Genomic DNA, 24,888 nt, shown 5'->3' with positions numbered 1-24,888 from the left:
GTCTATCTATCTATCTATCTATCTATCTATCTGTCTATCTATCTATCTATCTATCTATCTATCTATCTATCTATCTATCTATCTATCTATCTGTCTATCTATCTATCTATCTATCTATCTATCTATCTATCTATCTATCTATCTGTCTGTCTATCTATCTATCTATCTATATATCTATCTGTCTATCTATCTATCTGTCTATCTATCTATCTATCTATCTATCTATCTATCTATCTGTCTATCTATTTATCTATCTATCTATCTATCTATCTATCTATCTGTCTATCTATCTATCTATCTATCTATCTATCTATCTATCTATCTATCTATCTATCTATCTGTCTGTCTATCTATCTATCTATCTATCTATCTATCTATCTATCTATCTATCTATCTATCTGTCTATCTATTTATCTATCTATCTATCTATCTATCTATCTATCTATCTATCTGTCTATCTATCTATCTGTCTATCTATCTATCTATCTATCTATCTATCTATCTGTCTATCTATTTATCTATCTATCTATCTATCTATCTATCTATCTGTCTATCTATCTATCTATCTATCTATCTATCTATCTATCTAGCTATCTATCTATCTATCTATCTATCTATCTATCTATCTATCTGTCTATCTATTTATCTATCTATCTATCTATCTGTCTATCTATCTATCTATCTATCTATCTATCTATCTATCTATCGTAATTTTGTATCCAAACTTTGCTAAATTGCACAATGTTTCTAAAGCATTGATAGGTATCACTATGACAAGATATTTCTGTAAAGCTGAAAGCAGGTTCTTCAGTGCTTCAAAACCGAGGAGTACAGGATATATCCAAATTGAAATGAAGGCTCCACCATATCAAATTAAACTCTATAATACAGTAATGATAGATGTTATACATTTTCGGGGGAAATTTCAAAACGCTAAATAATAGAAGCACAGAGCATACTGTAAGGAGTGACGTATTCCCGCACAGGTGGCACATTTTATACGACCAAAAGTTTCTGGAGTTACTTTTTTTAAAAGCCCCGGCTGACGTGAATAAAACTATGTATCGAAAACAACACTAATAATTAGTACCCGAATACAACATTTGCGAGTCACAACCCGTTTCTTCCTACCCCCCAACCACTTCCGAACTGGCCAAGGAGTGGGAAAAACCTTAATGAATTACTCATATTAAGCTTTATTTTGTTATCAGATCAAGAATGGGAAACTTACTATGCAGACAAATTTGAAGAAAAACATATAAATCTTTATAACGCAATTAATGTCAGCCAATAATGTGACCCTGTTATAAAAAGCATGTATGTGGGGGTCCTATTCAAAGAAACGTTCCAGCACAGTCCTGGTAGTGTATGAAACCCCGAAAGAAAAGTTTTATTGTTGTCTTTAGTCCCATTATAATTGTTCTCATGATCCTAAAAGCAAAATAAAGTGAATTAACTAGGTGGCAATGACAAAACAAATTTTTTATCATTTTTATACGACTCATGACCATATCAGCGTTATAAGAGGAATGGCGTTATACTGAAAGGCGATATAGTGAGGAATTACTGGAATCAGTGGCGGAATTAGAAGAGTTAAATACGACAATAAACTACAGCAGAAGGTCTGTACAATTCGATTGTGGTTTCCGATAAATTTTCGGAAGAAAAAAAAACGCATTGTTCGCGTTTGGCCAAATATCGTTTTATGTACTATATCCAGTGTATTGTTGTCTCTCACTTCGGTGATGTTTCGTGTCCAAAGTATTCGAAACGCTTCCATTTTGTCATCTGCTCCCACGTCTCTTGAAGAGCCAGTGCCAGAACAAGTTGATGTCTGCAGCTTTCTCGCAGAAAAACAAGGCATTTTACCTAAGTTACCAAAGAAATTTGCCAAAGTAACTGAATATACACAGATTTGAAGGCACAATGTAGCAGATATGCAGCCTCAATGATATTATCTTTCAAATCGAAGTTCAAGTAAAATGACCTAACTGGCAACTCAAAGAGAAATCCACTCCGTGGGTGAATGGCCTGTGCGTCCAGGTGAAGCTGTTTAAAACGTCATACGGGGAACCGTTTGGGGCTTTGTGTTAGAGATTATGGGCATGGATCTTGGCTACTTTGTAAAATCAGAAAACTCTTGTGTTTAAACCTTAGTCATTAAGACAGAGTATAGTCATAAAAAGTCAGAAGTAATTTTTTATATATAAAAAAACAGCCAAAAGCTGAAATCTCAATCGGTTCGCCGACAGGGTTATCGCATGCGTTTGTGTGAGAGCACGTTCACGTGTATGTGTGTGTGTGTGTGTGTGTGTGTGTGTGTGCATTTTATTAGATGTGCTTACGAATACGTTAACCTTATGCAAAACAATATTAAACAGTTATTAGTTTTCATCTAATCAGAAACCGGTTTTTTTCACGAGTTAATCTGAGGAGATGATTTACTCGGTTTTTATCGCTTTATGTCATTTTATTTCGATAATGAATTAAATCGTCCAGGTTTTATATTTCTGATTTAGGAATAAACATTGAACATAATTATCACGCCAACATATATTGGCATGATTTTTCAATAATTATTTTGGATACATTCTACGATTTATTTACGTGAACATTTCAAGACGAAAACTTAGCAAGACTCGCGTTAACGGAATACGAAATTAACTCCTTGTTTTATTTTAAAATCATTTATTACAAGTTAAATTTCGAAATTAACATCTAAATAGATTTCAAAAGTCAACATTTTTGGGGATAGGAATGCTTTGCAAAAATATTCCTTCATCCCGATGCAAAATAGACTGCAGGTAGATTTACCGGGACAAACGAGAATGGTAATGTTAACACTTTTTTTATTTACAATCATACACACGCATTTACAATCCAACACATACCTTTACAATCTAGCACGGCTTTTTGATTAATATTCACCATAAACCTCTACAATGATAGCAACTGCTTTTGATTACTATCCAAACATATACAGTACCCGTTTTTGTTGTTGTTGTTCTTGTTACAATCGAAGCACGCATCTCTGCACTTCAGCAACTATTTTTATTCTATACAGCACACACTGTACTAACCAGCGCTGTCATTTTTATTAATATCCAAACACACAACCCTACTATCTTAGGTAGTATTGTTTCTACACACACTCTTTACTTACATACACACAAACATGATAAGTATCTAACTTTTCTAGTCATCTTCAACCTTGAAAAGGGACGTTGGTTTTTCACTGCCACCAACTCTCCTAAGAAGTCGCACCTACCAGGCAGGGCACCACATGTTTGTTTCCATTTTTCCTCCACGATATCCTAATGGAGTCCACTAGACTCCTTCCCCCATTCTTTCTTCTCTTGCTCATGTTTCCAATCTTGATGGCCCATCTGGATAAATGTTTTTCCTGTATCCTTTTCCAGTTGGAAATGCCTCTCCTTGTCCTTGAGCCTTCTTTCCGACTTCAACGCGGTCTTATTATTAGCAGTAGTATAAACAGTGACAAATTCGTTTCGGATGGGTGTGGTGAATTATAATGGCGTGCAATGGAATTTTAATTTGATTATAGAGGGTTGTTATATTTTTTATTTGATTTTAATAGCGGGACTGATTTAACCAAGCCCCTCCCCCAGGGGTTTAATTCCATCTTTTATCTATTGCTAGTATTTGTTTTATCATGACTTGTGTAGATTTTTCTTTTAAAATGATGATGTCTGGGTGGGTATGATAGCGATTGACTTGTACCTTACGAAGCATATCCCACAGTAGGATCAATTTAACTAATCCCTTCCCTATATGATTTAAACTCCTCTTCTCTTTAGTGCAATTTTTATTTTATAATTTCCCTATATCTGTTGTTTACCCCAGGTTATTAATATAAACCGAATTCATGTTATCGGTCTCTTTTTCCAGGAATTCTGGGTAAGTATCTAGGGGTTTTAGTTTTTCTGCCTGTCTTGGAACTTAGTTCTTGCTGTGTTGTATCCGGGATTGTCACTGAACATATAGCTGAGTGTTTCTGGGGTGGGACAGCGTGGGCAGTTAATGCTAAAACATCCCAACTTTCAGCCAAATTGTAAGGGAGTCCAGTTATTTTCCTTCTTTTGGAATACAGTTGTGTCTTAGGATGACGACGTTGGTGGTGTACGCTTCTTGTAGATCCTTTGCCCTTTATTCGTGCGGTCCCATTTCACCTGCCATTTTCCACAAAAAATTCTGCCTAAACACACTGTTACTTAGCTTAATTTAGCTGCTTTTCTGCCCTTTCATGTATACATATGTTAATTTGATAAGGCACTCACATAAATTACAGTGCGATCGGTGTGCTCTATGCTAATACGATTTTAAAGTCTCAAGTAGACTACTCGTAGTATGTTTTCTCTACTAGGAGAGTTACTTGATTCTCAGCACAATGAGAGAGTCGCTAATTATAATTTGGTTTGGCTGGATTGGATTCATTCAATTGCTTGGGTGATGGTACAGAATTCAACAGTGTAAATGAAGCAGATGTCAGGTTGCCGTGCACCCAATGTTAAGTTTGTATATGGGATCACAGCTGCTGCTGTAGTGCACCCTGGGTCTTGGGATTTCGATAAGTCGGTGTATCACTCGTAACTATTTTATGTTTTGGCGAAACCTTAAGCCATTACTTTTGTGGGGTTGTTCGTGTTGAAAAACATCTTTGGGTGCATCTCGGTTAGTTTTAGGGGACTTGCCGGGGAGCGGTCGTGGTATTTTGTAATTTCTACCAAATAGTTATTATGTTCAGTTCCCTTTTAAGGTCTTGATGTTCTCTCTCTGGTAGATTCATCAAGAGTTATGTCTGAACGGTTTTGTTGCTTCTCTCTCTCTCTCTCTCTGTCTCTCTGGGGTGCAACTTATCCTTGAAAACCTGGTCTATACCTTAGCAGTACCTCTTCCCGTCTCAATTTTAGGGTAGTTATCAAAGATATGATTCTGATTTCATCCGTGTATATGAGTGCACCGTTGCAGATAAAAAGAAATTAAAGCCGTATTCGATCAAATTTCTGACGGGTCGGCTGATGCATGTGTTTGGCAATAGTAATTAATGTTTGACCCAATAAATGTCCTATGCAATGTGATCTTGGCCGCTCCATTAAGGACCCTCAAGACTTCAAAATCATTCCCCCATCTTCTTACTAAGTATTGTATGTGTTGGCCCCCAGGACAGGTGCTCGTCGAATAGAACCCCCAGGAATTGTGCCACTTTTTCAAATTTAGTATCTATCCCATTAAGATAGATAGCTGGTTACCTACGTATTTTAGACTTTGTTGCAGACATAATCCTCATCTGTCAACCCAATAATCAATCATTCCCATCCCCCACCTGCAATCGGCCAACCACGTTTTCACTGGAGCTTTGGTATTTCTCCTGATTTCCAGATCAGATTTAACAGATCCAAGCGGAGGATTTTTGTAGACTTCTTAACCGACCATATCCTCATCAGGCGAGGTGCAAATTTTTCCGACTAAATGCCTTTCGCCACTCATACACGTGCAATCTATGTTTAAGAGGTCTGAGTGGTTTCCACTATCAATGAAGGAGGGGGGCTCTCTCTCTCTCTCTATTTTGGAAACACGGATTCGATTCGATCTTAGATTTGAGACGCATATTCGCATCCATACCCCTAATGCGCCGCAAGGCACGCTCGTCGGGGGTGACATTTGCGGACGATGCACAACTTAATTACTCGTCGAGTGGGTAGTAGATGCCCACTTGATACTTTAATGAATGCACCGCATGCACGAGACCCCAATCAGCAGTGGAATTATTCTGAAACGCCGTACTATTTACCAAAGTTTGCTTAGTTTTAGCGGGCATTCCCTAACAAGCAATATTGTGTTAGCCACATGTATTAATTATGACAATTGTACAAGTTACAATTTCTGTATTAACATTCTAATTTGAATTTTGTGTGCATAGTGTACATCAATTTTCAAAACATATAACCAATCAGCGAGTAGAGGTTACTCCTTTTAATGTAGTATCGCGCACTAATTTTTCCACATTTAATGGTTGTATTTTATGTTTGAAAGCGGATGAATTTGTGACTTAAAAGAGCATTATCAAAAGAGTTTTTCAAAATGCCTAATGGTTAACTCCATACATGATTACATGCAGAAGTCCATCTCTTAGTATCTTCTCTGAATAAGTCCTTGGGCAGGTTGATTCAAGTCCAGTCGTCTTATGTGATCCAGTCCCAAGACACCTATTTTCACCTTCTGCATCTGTGGAGTCAGAGTCATAGACTCCTTTGCAGGTACTCCCCAGCAATGGAGAGTATGCCTTTATGTATCTTCCCGTCTTCTGCTTATCGATATTCATTCCTGGCCTACTGCACGCCTGGTCTGGCACCCGCTTCAACGGGTAATTCCTGAAGGTTCCCCCAGGTATATTTCTTTGGTCATTTCGTTTTTACATTTCGACTATGGTGGGAATGGGTAGGTCGGCTATCTTCTGTGCCGTACGGTCACGTATTTTCACCAACGCATCTGACTCCCTTTTACTCAGGAAGTAGGTTGGTCATTTTGTCTTTATAACAATTTGTCTATATCATTTAGTCCGCTACTATTTTCTCCGGCAACCTTTAAGGTCAGGCCCGGCCCTTGGGCAAGGTGAACGAGGCAACCGCTTTGGGCTCCGCACTTTCAGGACATCAACTCCGCAATGCAATATTTTTGCTTGGGGCCCAGCGCTCTGCTGTCTTGGGCCCCGCACTTCCTATGGCCGGGCCTGTTTAAGGTATGTGCTCTGAACGAATCATTGCCGCCTTGTGCAGTGGAGCCTGGTTGCATAGATTTTGGACCACCTTATACATTTATTTAATGTTGAGGTACTCTATCAGTAAACGTTTACGAACTTTCTCCAGGGCTTTGGTGAACCAATTGTTGAAAATGGTAATAATGATTCGACCATTTTGAACAATTCTCAAACAATAGGTGGTCAATAGAGGATTGGTTGTTGATGGTATTTTACAAACATAAATGCCAGAGTTATTGTCGGTCAACTGTTCTTGAACTTGTTCATTCAGGATATCGACGATGAGTGTTTGACCTTCATTTATATCAAGCACTTGCGTGGATGAATGATTTCTGCCAAAGCTACTTCCTAGTGAGCTTCGATAGCCTTCGTATGGCTCGATGTAATTTGGCCGTGAAACAACATAAGGCATTATTGGAAAATACATCCATAGAACTGTCACTCAATCGGGTTAAATAAACTTGGCTATTCAGAGGTTGATGATTGTGGCGTCCAAAAAGTCTATCGATGTCAAATGAGAACAACGTTCTAAATATTTAAAAGAGAACTGCTGCTGCTGATGCTGGTTGTAACTGGAAGAATTGTTGTGGTGACTGGTGTTGGTATAAAACCTACCGTTGGTAATGCTATTCTCTGTAGAATTGGAATGTACGGTTAGGTTTGGTTTTAGGGGCACAATAGACTTTTAAGCTCATTCGTACACAGCATAATGTTCAGGACTGACGAAAATCCTGGCTAAAGTGTCTCCATGATGGTGTCAACTGTGATTGGTGTTGCTGCTGCTCCTGAATAAATTTCGCACCGTTCGAGACTCTCTTGCATTGATCCTAGTGTAGTATTTTGAGGGGATTGAGATGCGGATGGACTTGCCCGATGAGTAGTCGGCTTCGGTAGTGGGGTAATTACTTTTTCTTCATGTCTCTGTCACTTCCGTCCTCCCTTCTTCCTTTTGTTTTTCGTCTGAATAAGGTATCGAGAATTAAACTTTCATTTTTTCTGACCTGAAAGTAGTGGAAGGTGTCAACAGCAATACTGAAAACTTACTAGTTACAGGAGCAGAGTGAGTGTGAAACACTTATTTTGTTAATTCTTCTTATATCGAATTAGCTGTGTCTGTTTGGTGACTTTTTCTTTTCTTTTCATAACATTCCTGAAACATCTCAAACTAGTTTTAGCTGTTTCGTCTAAAACATTCTTGTGAAACATTTGAAAACGTTGCAATAAGTGTCCGTACCGTTGCGAATTTGTGTTGTAATTTTTGTTTTAGCTGGGTCATCTCGATGAGTTTAGGCTTAGTAAGTAAATGACTTGTCCGAACCAACAATGGAATTTACGCGTCCTTTTTATCTTCTTCCATCTCATTTCATGACTCCTCCTAAAAGAGGTTCATCAATTGATGCTAACAAAGGAGAAGCCACTTTTAACAATCGTTTAATCAGCATGCTGTACAAATCATCCTCTTTAAACGAACACTTTTTAAACATTTCGACTAATGAGTATTTTGTTTTGCACAAATTGGCAAAGAACGTTCCAATATTTTCCTAATCGTTGTTTCCTTACCTTGGGCAAAAGTAGCGTTCTTTCAAAAAGTTCGAGCAATATCCACACAGGGTATCGATGATTTGTATTGGTGCATTTAGAATGATTTGTTTTCGTATTGAAAGATTGGATTTAGAACGTACTGACAAAACATTCCAACTTTCAGCCATACCATAAGAGAGTCCCGTTATTTTCCTTGTTTCATACATTTGTGTCTTGGGATGTCGAAGTTGGTGATGTACACTTCTTGATAAAATTGTTTGTTTCAGGAGCACAAACACTGAATCGATCTTATCTCACATATATTTTAATATTGAAATTCGTCCTCACTGATTGTCTGCTAATTGTATCAGCTTCATTATATGCTTCTCTTGACGATGAGATATCGTCAGCCGACTACATCGTGACAGTTTTTGTTTGGATAACTCGAGTGAACTCTGTAACACACCTTTTCTGCATTGTACCTTTGTCTTAGGAGAAGCCATTTTTTACCTGCATCGGCAGTCGCTAAAGCAGTAGAAGAAAACGTCATCCCCGGAGAAAGAGAATCTCCTTTAGAACTGGATTTCCAGGTTTTCATTACATGAGGAAATACTGATTTTGAAATCGGGTTTGACATGCATCATCAAGAACGGTGAAGAAGTAAAAGTGTCAAGAGAAGACACCGTCAAAGAACGATGTTGTTTACTGGAGGACGTGCGTGTCTTACCAAGAGTACCTCTAATTCTAACAGGAGATGTTTATTTCTTGGGGCGTTTCTCCTGGTGAGGTTTTTTTTGTTTTTTTGAGAGAGAATTAACTTGCTGCACCACTCTTCTTTTTCGACTGCTGTCTTTTCTAGGATTTGGCATTTTTAATTTAACTTCGACTTTAGGATCCCATTATACAAAGAACCGAATAATGACACAACATAAAGAGCCATTACTACCAGGTTGCAAAAGTATTTGTTTTGGTGGGTTTGAGAATCGATTCTTGTTTCTGCCATTTGTAAAAACGTACTTTATATTTATAAAAAAATTTGGATAGATGCGTTATGTAAACAATTCCTTGTCGTAACTGATGTGCTATCAAGGTACACCGTTGTAATAATTCTTTGAAACTGACTTTTAACACATGTGACCATGCTGGTGCATTTTGTTTGCATCTGATGGCATACAGTGCACGAATCAATTTGGCTGGAGGATGAGACAGAAAGGATGTCAGGTTGAATACTCTTAGAAATAAAATATTGGATGTTTTCATTATTTTGTCCTTCAGACCGACGCCCAGGGGGATATATAAATGACAGGACCACCTTCTTGGCACCAATTGTGAAGCTTATTCGTACTATATCTCAAATAATCAGGAGTAGTGGGTTTTAAGTAAATATATGTGAGGTGTTTGAGTGATATCGACATAAGAAAAATTCAGCCAAGGTGTTCACAGCTGTTTGACTGTCACTTGCTTTTGGGGTTTATCTTTTGGACTTCTAAGCAATACCACATTCCGGGCATTAAGCCTGATGGTGTTTTGTGCTTAACCTTGCTGAAATAAATTCTGAGTAATGTAAATAATACTAGCAGTACGATTATGTCCTCTTCGTGCAAACGAAAGTATAATTTCGTTATTTTCTTCTCCTAACATGTCATCGAAGTTGACATGATGTGTTTGACTAAAATCAGACACGATTCAATTGTCCTCGCGAGGAATGCCTTATACAAACAAAATAAATCCTTCTTAACTTTCTTGAAGCATTATGTACCTCTTTCGAACAGTACACGGTAGTCCTGATGGACGATCAAACAATTTTGATTTATGTTCGATAAAACGTTTGATAAATGCAGTTTTCCCTGAACAACTCAGTCCAGTAAGATACATGTTATATGGATGGTGAAGATGCAACGCCTTCCAGCTATGACGATCTAACGTTTCGCCAACCACGCTGAGAACGGAGGATTCTTCCATAAATATGGTGTTTAGATTTCTGAGACTAACAAACGTTACAACAGACATTTTATACATCAGACAAACGTTTCATGTTTAACGAAATGTGTCAAAACAAAAACGTATTAACATCTATAGAATTAAAATATAATAACACATGTGGCATTATTGACAATGTACATCAATAAGGCACATAAATACATCACCAGTGCAGCATAGAAACAAGCAAGTGTACAGCATTCTGGATTTGTGTCCCATGGAAGCTACATACACGCTCTGCTGTTCTTCAAGTCTCTGCGAAATTAATTGTATCAAATTTCTCCCGGAATGTCATTTTCTCATTCTTTTCTATCTGAACGCTAATACTGCTACTACTACTACTTCTGTGGAATTGTCGTATTTCTCCGTCTATCTTCGATCTTTCTGCTGCTACTACTGTTTCTAAAATTGTTTCTTTATCCGCTTTCTCTTCTGAATTTTATATCTTCCACTGGTTCTAAGTTGACTTCTTTTTTTCTCTCTCTCTCTTTGATGAATGACACACAGTATATCGAGCCTCGTCAGCCACATATTGTATACAAGCAATGACGCCAGTACATTTCCTGTCACGCCTATCTTTCCAGTTGTAAATTGTTTCGAGTCAAACACTAGCTATACACATTTCTTGGTAAGCACGAAACTGGAATAAAATTCCAATAAGTAAGTTCACACCGAGATACACAACTTGTCTTCATCGTTCTTCTCAGCACTTTTAACACGATTTGTCTTTCGTGCACAGATCAAGTTTTGGTGCTGCATGTACAATTCATAAATGGTCCACAATGAATCGGCTGCTAAACGAAACGCAAGGAAAGTAGTCACTAATACATACACCACGCGTCGTCCAAATTAAAATTCAGTTGAATCGTGTGTGGAAAGTATAGATACATACTTAAACACATGCACACAATTGAATCGTGTGTGGAAAGTATAGATACATACTTAAACACATGCACTCAGTTGAGTCATTGGACGGGATTTAAGTTTAAATTGATTTGGCAAATAATTGAGCAGTATCTCTTCCTGAAAGGGACCATTACCGTTTTTTAATCCTTATACTAATGTAATAAAACTTAAAGACTTGATATAATCAGATTTAACTGTCCTAATCTCTTTCCAGGGCAAAAGTCACACTCCTTTTGTTGTTGTTTGTGTAGAACATTAACTGCAGATACTGTTGTTATTTCAGTGGCTGTGAGAGTTGATTTAGTAATTGACGGTTTAGAAATGTTGACACGTGAAGGTCTCCTTCTATTATGTTAAGCTAAAGAAGTACAATATATTTCATTAACTCCTTCAAGTAACAGACTCTAAGTTTAGTTTTCACTAATTTCGCTCTGCTATTCACAATTCAAAGTTTTCCTATTCTCTTCTTAGTCTTTTCGCATTCTTTTTCCTCTTCTTCGTCTTCTCGCTTTCTTTCTTCCTCTTCTTGGTTGATGCTGTTGAACAAGTGCTTATTCTGTTTCTTTCTGACATTGCGAAAATGCCTCCAATTATTCCTTCTGTTATTTTCTGTAATCATATATCAATGGTAATGATTTAGAAAAAAATTCTTATTCTGCTTCTTTCTGACGTTGCGAAAATGTCTCCAATTGTTCCTTCTGTTTCTTTCTGTAATCATACTCCAATGGTAATGATTTAGAAGGAAATAATAAAGGTACTACTACCCTCTTAAGCAAACATTTTCGCAGACACGATAGGGAATCAGTCAAAGCGGAAATAAATTCATCCGATTGTGGAAGAAAATACTGGTTACATTTGCAGTGATAGCCTTAGTCACTGTACTATCACCCCGTTTGTACAAGATATCCACAACAGGCTTACCCCAATACAGTGTCTTCGTTCATTCACCCATTGGTATTGTACTTAAACTGTTCCACCATGGTAAGCCTCAGCAACGCTGCTGCACCATATATTGACAGTGAAGTCCGCTCTCTTATGATTGCAATATATACCCCACGCTCTGAATGAAGTTTGTAACAGGCGGTTTGATTAATGGAACATTTCAATCCGTTTCGATCATGTCCTTTGATATGTATAAAATATCATTATCCTATGATGTCATGAATACATGGCAGTGTCAGTCCTCAAACGACTATAATTCAAACAATACGTCAACCTACGGTGTTACCTATTCTCGTGACAAGCGTAGAGTCATCAACATCGCTTTGAGCATCGTGTTTAACCCAGACTATCTCATGTGTGCCATGAAAACATGAGCCATTGCCATCCTTACGGTTACAGAAGTATGTAAGAGAAGAGTGTATGTGGAGAGACAATGGTGTTTGAAGCGGATACTTGTTTACGGAGCTGAAGCGGATATTTATGTACAGACCTGCAGTGAGACGAAATTTGAAGAGAGAAATAAAAGAAGAACAGTGAAGCTTTGAAAATTAGGTTAATGGACTTTGATTTACAAAAAAATCAATGTCATGGCTATTCAGATCTCCAGAAAAGAGAGATACTAATGATAATTGTCAAAATATTTGCGTTTTTGCAAGCTTTTGCGGATGTGTTATCTCTATGTCTTTCCCCAGAAAAACAAAAACTTAAAACCCCTTACCCCATATCTTGTAATACTGTGTGTGAGAATGTAAAGTAGTGGATCCATAACCATTTATTCACCCTTGTGTAATGTTGTATCTTTGCGTGTATGTAAATACAGAGTGTGTGTATAAACACTCTTACCTTTTTCGTATAGTAGAGATGTGTGCTTCGATTGTAATCATAAAGCGGATGTTGGATAATGTGGTTTGTGTTTGGATAGTCATCCAAAAGTGGGCGCTCGATATTAATCAAAAAGCTATTGTTTAATTGTAAAGAAGTGTTTTGATTGTAATCAAAAAGTGAGTGCTGGGTATAGTGTATGTGTGTTTGAATAGTAATGGAAACGCTGTTTCTGTATTGTATGTTGGATTATAATGGTGTCAGTCGGATTGTAGATGCAAATGTTAACTATACCATTCCCGTTTGTTACGGCATACGTTTTTGGACACCATAATCGTTTCGACCCTATAACCCTTTAAACTTTTGACCCCAAAGACACTTTGGTCTTGATAATACCATTTCCATTTTAAACCTATTGACAATTTTAGTATAGCATTTCCCAGCTGTCCATCAAGTGGTGCCTAATGTGTAACTACGGCGTAATGTTAATTCGTAGTCCACACTATTACTACTAATACGTATATGCTCCAGTTTCTATGTCTGTTTCTCAAATGGCTTCGGAATCATAAAACTGTAAGGACGTTACGTCAGTGATGTGATGCAACCCTTTCTTGCGACATCCAAAACACATTGTAGTAGTTACATATAAGTGTGCCAAGTATCATTCGTCTACCTCATGCTGATTTAGAGTAACATGGTAGAAACGAAAACCTGTTGACGCTGATACGGCTAACCTGGATCTAGAAATTTTGCTAAGCAAACTGATCTCATGCAATAACATGCAAGTATACACAATTATATCATTTCATCATAAATAGTATTCAAATTGTAGAGTGGAAAATAAAGTGTAACGGATGGGCGGATGTAAACGCGAAAACCATGTCCCCAGCTATTCACGGGACTGCGAAGGACAACAAGTTCTTTCCCATTACTCCCATTTATGTCGGATATATGCCTGTATATACCTGTGCCTAAACACCAGACAAACTCTTCACGCTCCCTCTTCCTGTCTTTCTCACGCTGTCCCTCACTCTCTCAGGCGAATTCATACATGCTAACACAGACATATATAACGATGGTAATGCAAATTAAAAGCAAACGCCCGTTCACATTCCAGGATTTTTATATATAACAGTAACATCTAGTTTTGTCTGCTATGGTTTCATTTCCCCATAAATTCAACCTACTATACAAGATGTAAGTTTTATGTTATTTTCTTTTTGTTCTTTTTCTCATTGTTTGTAACAAAATCATGAGAAATGCATACATTCTGTATATTTCAATACTTACTCTAAGTGTAACATCTTAACTTCAAACGTAGTTTACGCGATCATGTATTTTTCATTACATCGCAAGTCTTTGAAACTACACATTTAAAGACAATGGAACAAGATGATACACTTTAAAATAGAATACGGTTGCGATTGAAAGTAGATTTTATTACGACGAGTCTAAACATAAATGACGGAATTTTATAATATGCAGGCTTTTGTGACAATAATCTGCAACAGATATGACGTCATCCATGCCCGTATGCCATTTTAATTTTCGATAAAACTGGAAGAAATGAATAACCAGGCACCGTGTCTATATGGCAAAAGGTTACAGGGTTACTTTTTAAGCATGTTCTGTGGATATTAAAACTGCAACTGTTCCGTTTTTATCAAGATGATTTCAGGAAATCCATTGACCTTCTCCAATTTAATGTGTAAGAACTCCTATAGTGCCAAAGGACAAGTTAACTCTCTTTGTATCCAACTTTATATCTTTCTACCTACGTAAGTTAATATTTACCGACCTATCCATTCACACGCCTACACATAAAACCCATTTTCTACCAACCAATATTCCAGCCAATAAATAAAGCAACATTTATGCCTACCTGACCAACAAAAATAGCCAAAATGCCATTCCGCCTACCTATCAATTCACCTTCATGCATTGCGTTTTCGTCGGATTGTTATCCCATAGGATTTGGAACGTATATGGAAATGCCGTAACACGATAAAAACGCTTTTGCATTGTCTAGAGCTGTATAAGACCTGAACAGAATTATCGTATGGCTTATTAAGTCTACAATTATTGAAGCCATTATGCATTTACGTGTATATAGCAGATGAAATCTTGTTCGATATTTTTGCATCGTTCTTTTTAAAACGGAAATCTAACAACACAACAACAACAAAAAACTATAGTCTAGTCATTTATATTAACAAAATGTTAAGGGCACTTTAGGGCTCAAGCCCATCTTTGATTTTGGAAGTCTAATGCTAACGCCATGGTCCATGACGTTACACAATCGGACACGAGTCCCAAATCGATGTTTCCGTTAACACACATCACAAAGACATTTCACTCATTTGTTCCATTTTTCAACTCATCCGAAATATGAAGAATTTAGTATTTTTATACCACGAGCAGATCGTGAGCGTCAATAAAAATCGGCCACATGCCTCCTCATACGGCGAATATAGTATGTGTTATAGTAACGAATCTGTCCAATCATACGAATGTAGTATGTGTTATAATAGCGACTCTAGTACACTAGTACTACTGAAATATGTTATATTAGAGACTCCATCCAATCGTACGAATGTAGTACGTGTTAAATTAACGACTCTGTCCACTCGTACAGATAAAATCTGTGTTATATTAAAGACTCGTCCAATCGTACGAATGTAGTACGTGTTGTATTAACGAATCTATCCACTCGTATGAGTGTAGTACGTGTAATATTGAGGACAATCGAATCGTAAACGTTCAGATCTGAAATATCTGGAATCCTGTAAGATAGCATAACCTCGTGTACATTAGTACTAACGTGCAAGGTAATAAATCAAAGATCGACTTCAAGTTAAATTGACAAACATATCAAATGTACTGCAGCAATTACACATATGTAAAATGTACTGCAATAAAGTTTTAATTTAAATTACACAATGTAAAATGTACTTCATTTAAGTTTTAGTTTAAATTACACATATGTAAAATGTACTGCATTAAAGTTTTAGCTTAATTACACATATGTAAAATGTACCGCAACGATGTTCAAATATTGACTCATATACACAGATCTTGTGTACTCAGTAAGCAAATAGAATTGCCCCTAAGGCTGCGTGTGCTGCAAACGGATCTCCGTTATTTCAAGGTGCTCGTCTTTACAGATCAATCACTAATCTCGTTTCTTTTCACCCCTGGGTTTATGAGAAAGCTTGCCAGCAACTCCCCGTAGGCAGGTGACTCTTCCCGGATTTTTCTTCCAGCAAATATATTGGCCACCATATATAGACAATCATGTGCTGAAAATTGCGTTAAATCGTGCAAAACCAAGAACCAATCATTTCTTTAAGAGTTCCCAACGTGATCAAACCTGAGGATATAAATGTACTTTATTCCCTATGTCGAAACCAGTACATTTGATTGCTTCCTGTTTTCAATATGAGGTCTAAGTTGTTACACACTTATGATTGGTATTAACAAACAGTTCATAACTTTATTGGGTGTGTATTTTAATTTGTGTCTAAATCAATTAATGGAAACTTTGGCGTCCCCTTTAAATGGTAATTTATTAATTTGTTAAAGTTGTCGGCCTTGAATCAGACCACATTTATTTTTTCTTATAAAGTCCCTACATTTTTTGTCATCACCGAACATTCCAGTTCCCAAATCCTAATGAATCATATGTTAATCTAACATATCGTCACAGATGAACTCACGGTGAAGTTCTTGTTATAGGTAGACCGGCATTTTTGGATAAACTTGACTGTAAAGTCAACAGCGTGCAGTGGGTCACATATTTCAATTCTGGGCGAGTAACAATGCCTCATTACTCACTGCACAATCACCAAAAATACGCACGGACAACCACGCCATAATAGTGCTCATAAAGAAACAATTTCCTTTAAAACATTACCAAGAATGCCTCAGCCTTATACAAAAATAAGAGAGGACTAAATGCTCTAAAACAGACTGAGACTACATTTGTTAGTTCCTGAAAGCAATAATTGTGACCTGAGTCCTATCAGGACAACTTATTTATGGCCAGTTTTATTCAAACTTTTATATTTCCGTTCAACACCTATTTCAATTTTGCTCTCAAACGTCTTTTGGAATTTCATAGCAAACAAGATATGTCTCAGAAAGTCTGTATTGTTGGTGTAAGACAGAGTAAAGTTTTAGAACGAGTGCTTTTGAGACGTAAAAATTAAATTTGCTCTATTTTCCTGAATTCTACAAATTATTCAGTGCAGTAATACGAGATAATGTCTACCTGAAAATATTTTGAAATATCCATACATTGACAAATAAAATTTAAATACATTTTTAAATAAACATTTATTTTCGAAAATAAATTTCATTATAAAATTTAATTTCCATACAATTTTTTTAAATGAACCTGATAACTTATATACGGAAAAGATGGCCAATGAATGATATTTAAAACAAATGATATCTTGGATCTGTACCAATGAGTAATGAAGCAAGCTCACAGTGATTTTTGCAGCAAATTGCCGTATGCCTGTTCAGCTGTTATTAGGAGCAAACACTAACGAAAAGATATCAAGTGCTTTGTTCCAAAATTATTGTCAGGCACTCCTCCAGTTGTTAGTATAATTAATAGCGTACTTAAATTTCCCATTTTGATGGGAACAGTACCATGTTTTATAGCAAACATACATTGCGTTTAAAAGTCAATAACCACAAAAGCAAAACTATAATAGTAAAATACTGTTCCAAGGAGACTGATCTTTCTCATCTCATTAAGTATGAACTAATCCTGGTAACTTTTGACTGGTACATTGGACATGGCTTAATGAGACTCTGGTATCACCACCAGACTGTTGGAGAGCTTCGAAGCTAATACATCTCTTCCATCTTGTGACAAATACCAGACCACACCTGAAAATATGTAACATAACATGTGTTATTAAATCTACAAATGAGTACGACGAAGGTAAATGAAGTGAAAATGTGAATCGATATGGAGATTTTAAAATGATTTAAGCACAAGAAAAAACATAAAACATAAACAAGAATGGGCATCTGCAGATTTGGGACATGTATCCATGTATCCATGTATCCATGTACTTATTGAGATCAACTGTACAACTTAAATCAAATGATCTGTTAAAACATTTCTGGTGCATTTTTACGCATGCCAGCTAACAAGTATTAGGCAGAATGTTTCAACCGAGTGCGATATCAGCTGATGTTAAAATTCTGTACTCTGTCAAGTACTAAATTAAACATTGTTACGATACATGAGCAAATTTATGATGAATTAACATATTTGGATATTTCAAGTGCATACGGCCAAATATGTGTCAAGGTGATCAACTATAGGTACTATTATATCCTTTATGATGTACTGAACGTGACATTATCATCCGAATCATCCTAAATGGTATGGACATTTACTCGTATGGTAAATGTAACCATGTTAAGATCAGCTGTCCAAACTTAATGCAAGTCATATGTTTGATGTGATGTGATTTGGATTTTTAACGTAGCTTTAACGATTTTTCAGTCATATCGCTACAATGTGGCAGTTTATAGTGATGTCTAGCACTGATGCATCATGCCGCAGACATGTAGCATGATGTCTCACCCAGTCAAATTATCCTGGCACCAGGCCGACCAGTCCTAATACTAACCTCTTAATGCTGAACGCCAAGCAAGGCAGCTCTTAGTACCATTTGTATAAGTCTTTGGTATGACTCGGCTGGGGATCGAACCCACGACTTCCCGCATCCGTGGCGGACGCTCTAACGACTAGGCCACAGGAGCAGTCTCATGTGTTTGAACATTTCTGATATGATGTACAGAGTGTCAGTTAACAATCATTATTAGTAATTACACATATTTAAAGTCAAATGGTTCCTCATAATGGGATATCAGCTTATGCTATAATGCCATACTTTGTCAATCAATGTCTTAACCGAAATTAACAATAGAAAGGAATGCATTTTGTGTTAAACTTGCTTCGCTTTGCTGATCTGCTAGATTCAAAGTAAATAGACCTGGGGAAAGTATATTTTGTTCCCTTTGACCATTCATTCGTTTGATATTTGTCGTTATCTGGACAGTTTAAAATGGCTTAGTAGACAACCTGGGTAGGTTTTGCTATAAGACTATCTCCAGACTCTTATTAAGCACAGTGCCATATAACTATGTTTATAAACAATTACCGAAAGCTATACAAGCATATATGTGTTTCTCATCTGATCACCCCATCATAAACACGTACATTAACTGCTTGGTCCCATAATAAATAGTACCAATGACCTAAAGGCTAAATATTCACTAGAACAATGTCTTCGTTTGCTTTGAATCATGGCATCATTCTGACTCTGAAAATCATTTTCTCTGACAGAATTTGAACATTTGAATGGTGTAGCAATACATAGCAATACATACATGATGATAATAATGAGTATCAACCTCAGAGATAATAAAAATGAACATATTTGCAAAAAAAAATTAAAAACAAATTATTTCTATTTTTAAAGTAAATATACACAAACTGTCATTTCTGTTTCTACCTTTAATAATAAACTTGGAATTTCAATTAAATTTTTAGGGCCATGTTACCAACACAAGTCAGATCACAATGACTTGTCCTATATATTCTCTACATGCTTTTGTCAGTACTGAACTTTCATGTGTGTCCAAAATCCTAATAAATCGTACGTTAATCTAAACTACCTTCAAAGATGAACTCCCGGTGAAGTTCTTGTTATAGATTAGCCGGCATTTTTGAGAGGCATGACTGTGAACAAAATCGAGCAGTAGGTCAGAGATTTCATTTTCGGACCAGCAACAATGCCTCATGACTCACTGTACAATGTCGACAGACAACCGCACCATAATGCTCATTTTCTAAAGAATACACAATTTAACTTGAATGAATACCAATAATGCCTAAATCTGACTCGTATATCATAACCAATATGTATGTATGTATGTATGTATGTATGTATGTATGTATGTATGTATGTATGTATGTATGTATGTATGTATATGTATGTATGTATGTATGTATATGTATGTATGTATGTATGTATATGCATGTATGTATGTATGTATGTATGTGTTTGTATGTATGTATGTGTATGTATGTATGTATGTATGTATGTATATGTATGTATGTATGTATGTATATGTATGTATGTATGTAGATGTGTGTGTGCGCGCGCACGCGTGCGTGCGTGTGTGTGGGTGTGGGTGTGTCACGTCACAGCGTCAAATTCTGTCCATGACTGGTATACTGGTCTACCGATTCCCAAAACGATCATTTTTGAACTGTTAAAAACTTACATTGAACTAGGATGCTATACTACAGAGTAGATAATGAAGATGAATTCATATTATAGAGATACACACGGAGCCAGTTAATTAGGATGTCAGATTTGTACCTCCTACTCTGAAAATATACTGCTTTTCACTACGGCAAATAAGTACACGTGTCGTTTCGTAAACTCAACATTCTTTATCAAGATACTCCATGATATCTTTAAGATATGTGCTCTTTTAAATATGAAGTCACCTCCAGCCGACGGACATCATGTAGCACGATAAGAGAATTAAAAGTTCTTCAAACAGTGCCAAAAGATAGACAAGTCTTTTTTAAATAGCCAGTATAACCAGCGATGAAAACCTAGAAATTATTTTTCTTTAAACGTCTAACCCTATGCAAAATACGAAACTGTAATGAGCCACCATAAAAATCGTATAGCGAAGAGTGTGAGAGTTTTTATTACGGCAACATCGAATCAGTTCACGATAACTTTCATCAGTCGACATGTGACCAACAAACACCTAGGTTGTATCCTTGAAGGTAAACCCGACAAGGCATATACTATTATGTGCTACATTTTCATTGTGAGTTCCTGAGACACGACGGGATTTTCTCAATCACTAAAAAATCATTTTCTGCATTATGCTATCGCATTCTTATAACGGATTCCTTGCTGCTCGCGAACATGTGATATTGCAATTCCTGATCATCACCGTCTGCATTACTCTCGTGCATTCTAGTAACTTATACCTGGTGCGATGACATCTTTTTACCAGCTGTAATTATTACAACGTACGAACAAATATAGATGGAAGCGATCACAAAATACCCTCGCTTTTGTACACGTGACATTGAGACTTCTAGCAACCATTCTCTCTCTCTCTCTCTCTCTCTCTCTCTCTCTCTCAGCATATACAACAATATAATATGCACTGCAGATAGAAACGTTTTGCAAGGGGTAATTGAATGAAGGGTTAGAGAGACAATCGTCCATTCATGTGCAAATTTTACTCCAGGTAAAATAAAATCATGTCAGACAAGACTAGGGTGTAAATGTTCATCGACACACAAAAAGCGTTGAATTTTCAACTAATTGTGTTATCGGGTTAACTCAAGTGTCGCCAACGTTCCTATGCAATATACATGATGACAACCTATCAGTACAGTCATAGTTTATGAAGTGTCTTTTATCGAACGGCGCACACGCGGACGGACGGATATGATCTATCAGAATGTAACTGTAAATGTACAGATATAGAAAGGAAATATTACGTATACAGTTTAACGGCAGGTCAGCACAATATGGGCTATATAGTGCCAATTAAAAGTTAACTTCGACAAATATCAAGATACACAATTCCCATCAATTAAGGGAGTGAAATGTATGCAGTCCTACAATATAAAACGTAAAAGGCAACGATGTTAACATTTTTCAAAAGATGTAGAAGATGAAAATAAATATAAAACATTAAAAACGAATCCATAAAGCACACAGTTATGGAAATAAAAGTTTTAGCTCTAAATTACTAGAAATGTTTCACACGATTGTTCAGCAAGACGATCTTTTTTTTTATGGAGGCGACAATAGAATACCGACTGAAGAACATCGCTGAACAAAGAATGTAATTATGTTTTACGACAGACATGCACATGTGTTTTGTATATGTAGGTACCGTTTCCAACATTACAGAATAACATAATTACGACCCATCTTATAGATGATAAAGAAAGCAGCGTTTTAGTTGTTTTGCAAAGATTTGTTTTCAATCACAAAATTTCTATCCGTGCTTTGTTCTGTCAAAGTAATGTGTACAGTTATTAAATATATGTACTCAAGAATAGAAGAGTCAACCATTTACACCACGGTAATAATTCTTATCATAATGGACTAACTTCCATTGATTATCTTCAAGAAAAGTATTTTGTAATTGTATTCCGTGGGTTAAAAATAACGTTTTGGCCATTCCTCTTTGGTAGATTCAAGATTTTGTACATTGAAGTATTTTAATGTGTGTGCGAGAGAGAGAGAGAGAGAGAGAGAGTTTATTAATCAGAGTTGGATATTTTGTATGAGAGAAAGAAAGTGAGCATGTTTCGTTCTGCGGGAACGCGAAATAAAATAATTCAGTGTGAATTTGTTTTCTTTTCCATTCTTCCCTGTAGGTGTACACTGACTGACACCCAATGATATCTGTACAAAGATTCACGGATTTGTACTCATAATGTTTCCTGTATTTTCATGTATGTAATCTTGTTCATTATTTCATTCATCCATCTATATATGTATGCATGGATACATACATACATACATCCATCCATCCATCCATCCATGCATGCATGCATGCATGCATGCATGCATACATACATACATACATACATACATACATACATACATACATACATATATGCACACACATATACATACATTCATACAGAAATACATACATACAGAAATACATACAGAAATACATGCATACAGAAATACATACATACAGAAATACATAAAGAAAAGGTACCCACAGCGCATCTTTTATAAAATTGTTTAGTAAAGACACTCACTAACTGGAAAGAGGAGAGGGAGAGAGAGGAGAGGAGTGGGAGTATATGAACGTCTTATAGTTGAATAACTCTGTAATGCTTTGTAGCTTCCAAAAATACGGTTGTCAAATACCATATATAAGTGTGAAATCATTGCTACCATAGTGTCAGAAGTGTAGAATAACATTATGTACCCAAGATTATCACTGTGAGTCCTAGCAGAAAGGCGATCTTATCTACTAAACGTCTTTTAAAACCTCTCTCACGGTCTGCCTAACCTGATCAGATGACAAAGGCTACCCGTTTAAATGACGCCATCCGATATACCCGTTAGTTATCATCGCACCGGTATGGGTCAACTAAGGTTGTCCATGTACGGTTAAAATACATGTAATTGATACACTAGACAAGGGATTCTATGTTTTGCGAGGTTCGTCGTGGGAACAAAGGCAAATTTTAATTTTATATATATATATATATATATATATATATATATATATATATATATATATATATATATATATATATATATATATATATTCCAACAACGGATATAGTGAGTCAAGAATTAAGATAAATGCAACAGACTGAATTTATACTCAAATCTAATCTTTGTTGGAGGCAAGGTAACAAATCGAGACAGGATAAACAAATTCAAATTTGTGGATTTCACGTTTTTTTTATTCGAACTCCGATCATATGAGCATTATTTTATCATCGGAGCGCAAATGCTAATAATCCATGTTTTAAAAAACTTAGACGTGTCTTAGCGTCTAGCGATCAGGAATATAATGTGCAATAACAAGTCGCACCCCGAAGAGGAGTGACCAGTTTCATATGCAAATATATCAAGATAGCCATTAGTACTTTTAAATTGTTATTACTCTTCTACATCTTGACATCTTGAACTTTCCTTATCTTTGAAATTATATCCATATATACATATGTTTTCTTGTATTATGTATGTATAGTTTGGCGAAGTTCTTTGAGAGCAAACGTTTGTTTATGGATGGACAAACAGAAGGTGTCAATTTTATGCTTTGGGAAAGGCAATAAATTATTTTATTATAAATTCCGAGAGATAAGGTTAGAAAATGTGCGTTAACAATTGTATATTGATATTGAGATACTGCTTTCTTGACGTCGGACTCTACACGAATATTTTGTAATTATTCGGAGTGATATTCTTCAAGTGAATAATAGCAAACCGTCCAATACCACCCCGAGGCATTGACCAGTAGTTTTAAAATGAGACAACTTAGTTTAGAAAGCAATTATTCGTGAGAATGTTTACAAATAGGAAAACTTGGATAACGCCTACGGGTGAGGAATTTGAACATATCTAGATGATCAAGGAAGAAATCGTATGCCTTGTCAGCTTTATGCTTATGAACAAGAAGTTCACTTCGATGCAGAGTCACAATTTATATATTTAGCCCCAAATAGAACCCCGTCAAAGGGAACAATGATATTGCATTTTGTTCGAAATAGTTTTGGCTAAGACAAAGATTAGGTCAAAAATATACATGCAGATCTTTTGTTTAGGTGTTTTTCTTTGTTTTCAGGCTGCGAACCATTGTCAGGCATGGATAAAATTCCATGAGTTATAGACAACAATAAACCATATTAGGACCGATATTCATTCGGGTAACCATCGGCCTTTGTCTTTCTTGAAACAAAAACCACGAAGAAATATGTCATTAACGTTCTGTAACGAAACGTGTTTACACTAGTTCACAGGCTAATCCCTGAAATTCGTGGCATGAAGAGAGAGAGACAGACAGACAGACAGACAGACAGAGAGCATTTTTTCGAGAAACGATTGTGTCAATCTTGAACGGCTCCTGTTCCCTTGAAAACGATAAATAATAAATTACACGTCAAAACTTAAGGCAGACTATTATACAGCACTTTTCACTCATATTCAAATGTATGGTGTTGTAGTCAATTAAATATGAATTCTGCGAAATAATCTCTCTCTCTCTCTCTCTCTCTCTCTCTCTCTCACACACACACACACACACACACACACACACACACACACACAGCTAAACTGTTTTTCATTTCAGTGTGGATATAAATGGCACCATGAAAATTCCTTCTA

Source organism: Sinohyriopsis cumingii, chromosome 14, assembly GCF_028554795.1.
Source record: "Sinohyriopsis cumingii isolate HCF-2022 chromosome 14, ASM2855479v2, whole genome shotgun sequence".
Taxonomy (NCBI): domain Eukaryota; kingdom Metazoa; phylum Mollusca; class Bivalvia; order Unionida; family Unionidae; genus Sinohyriopsis; species Sinohyriopsis cumingii.
This window is presented reverse-complemented; position numbering follows the sequence as displayed.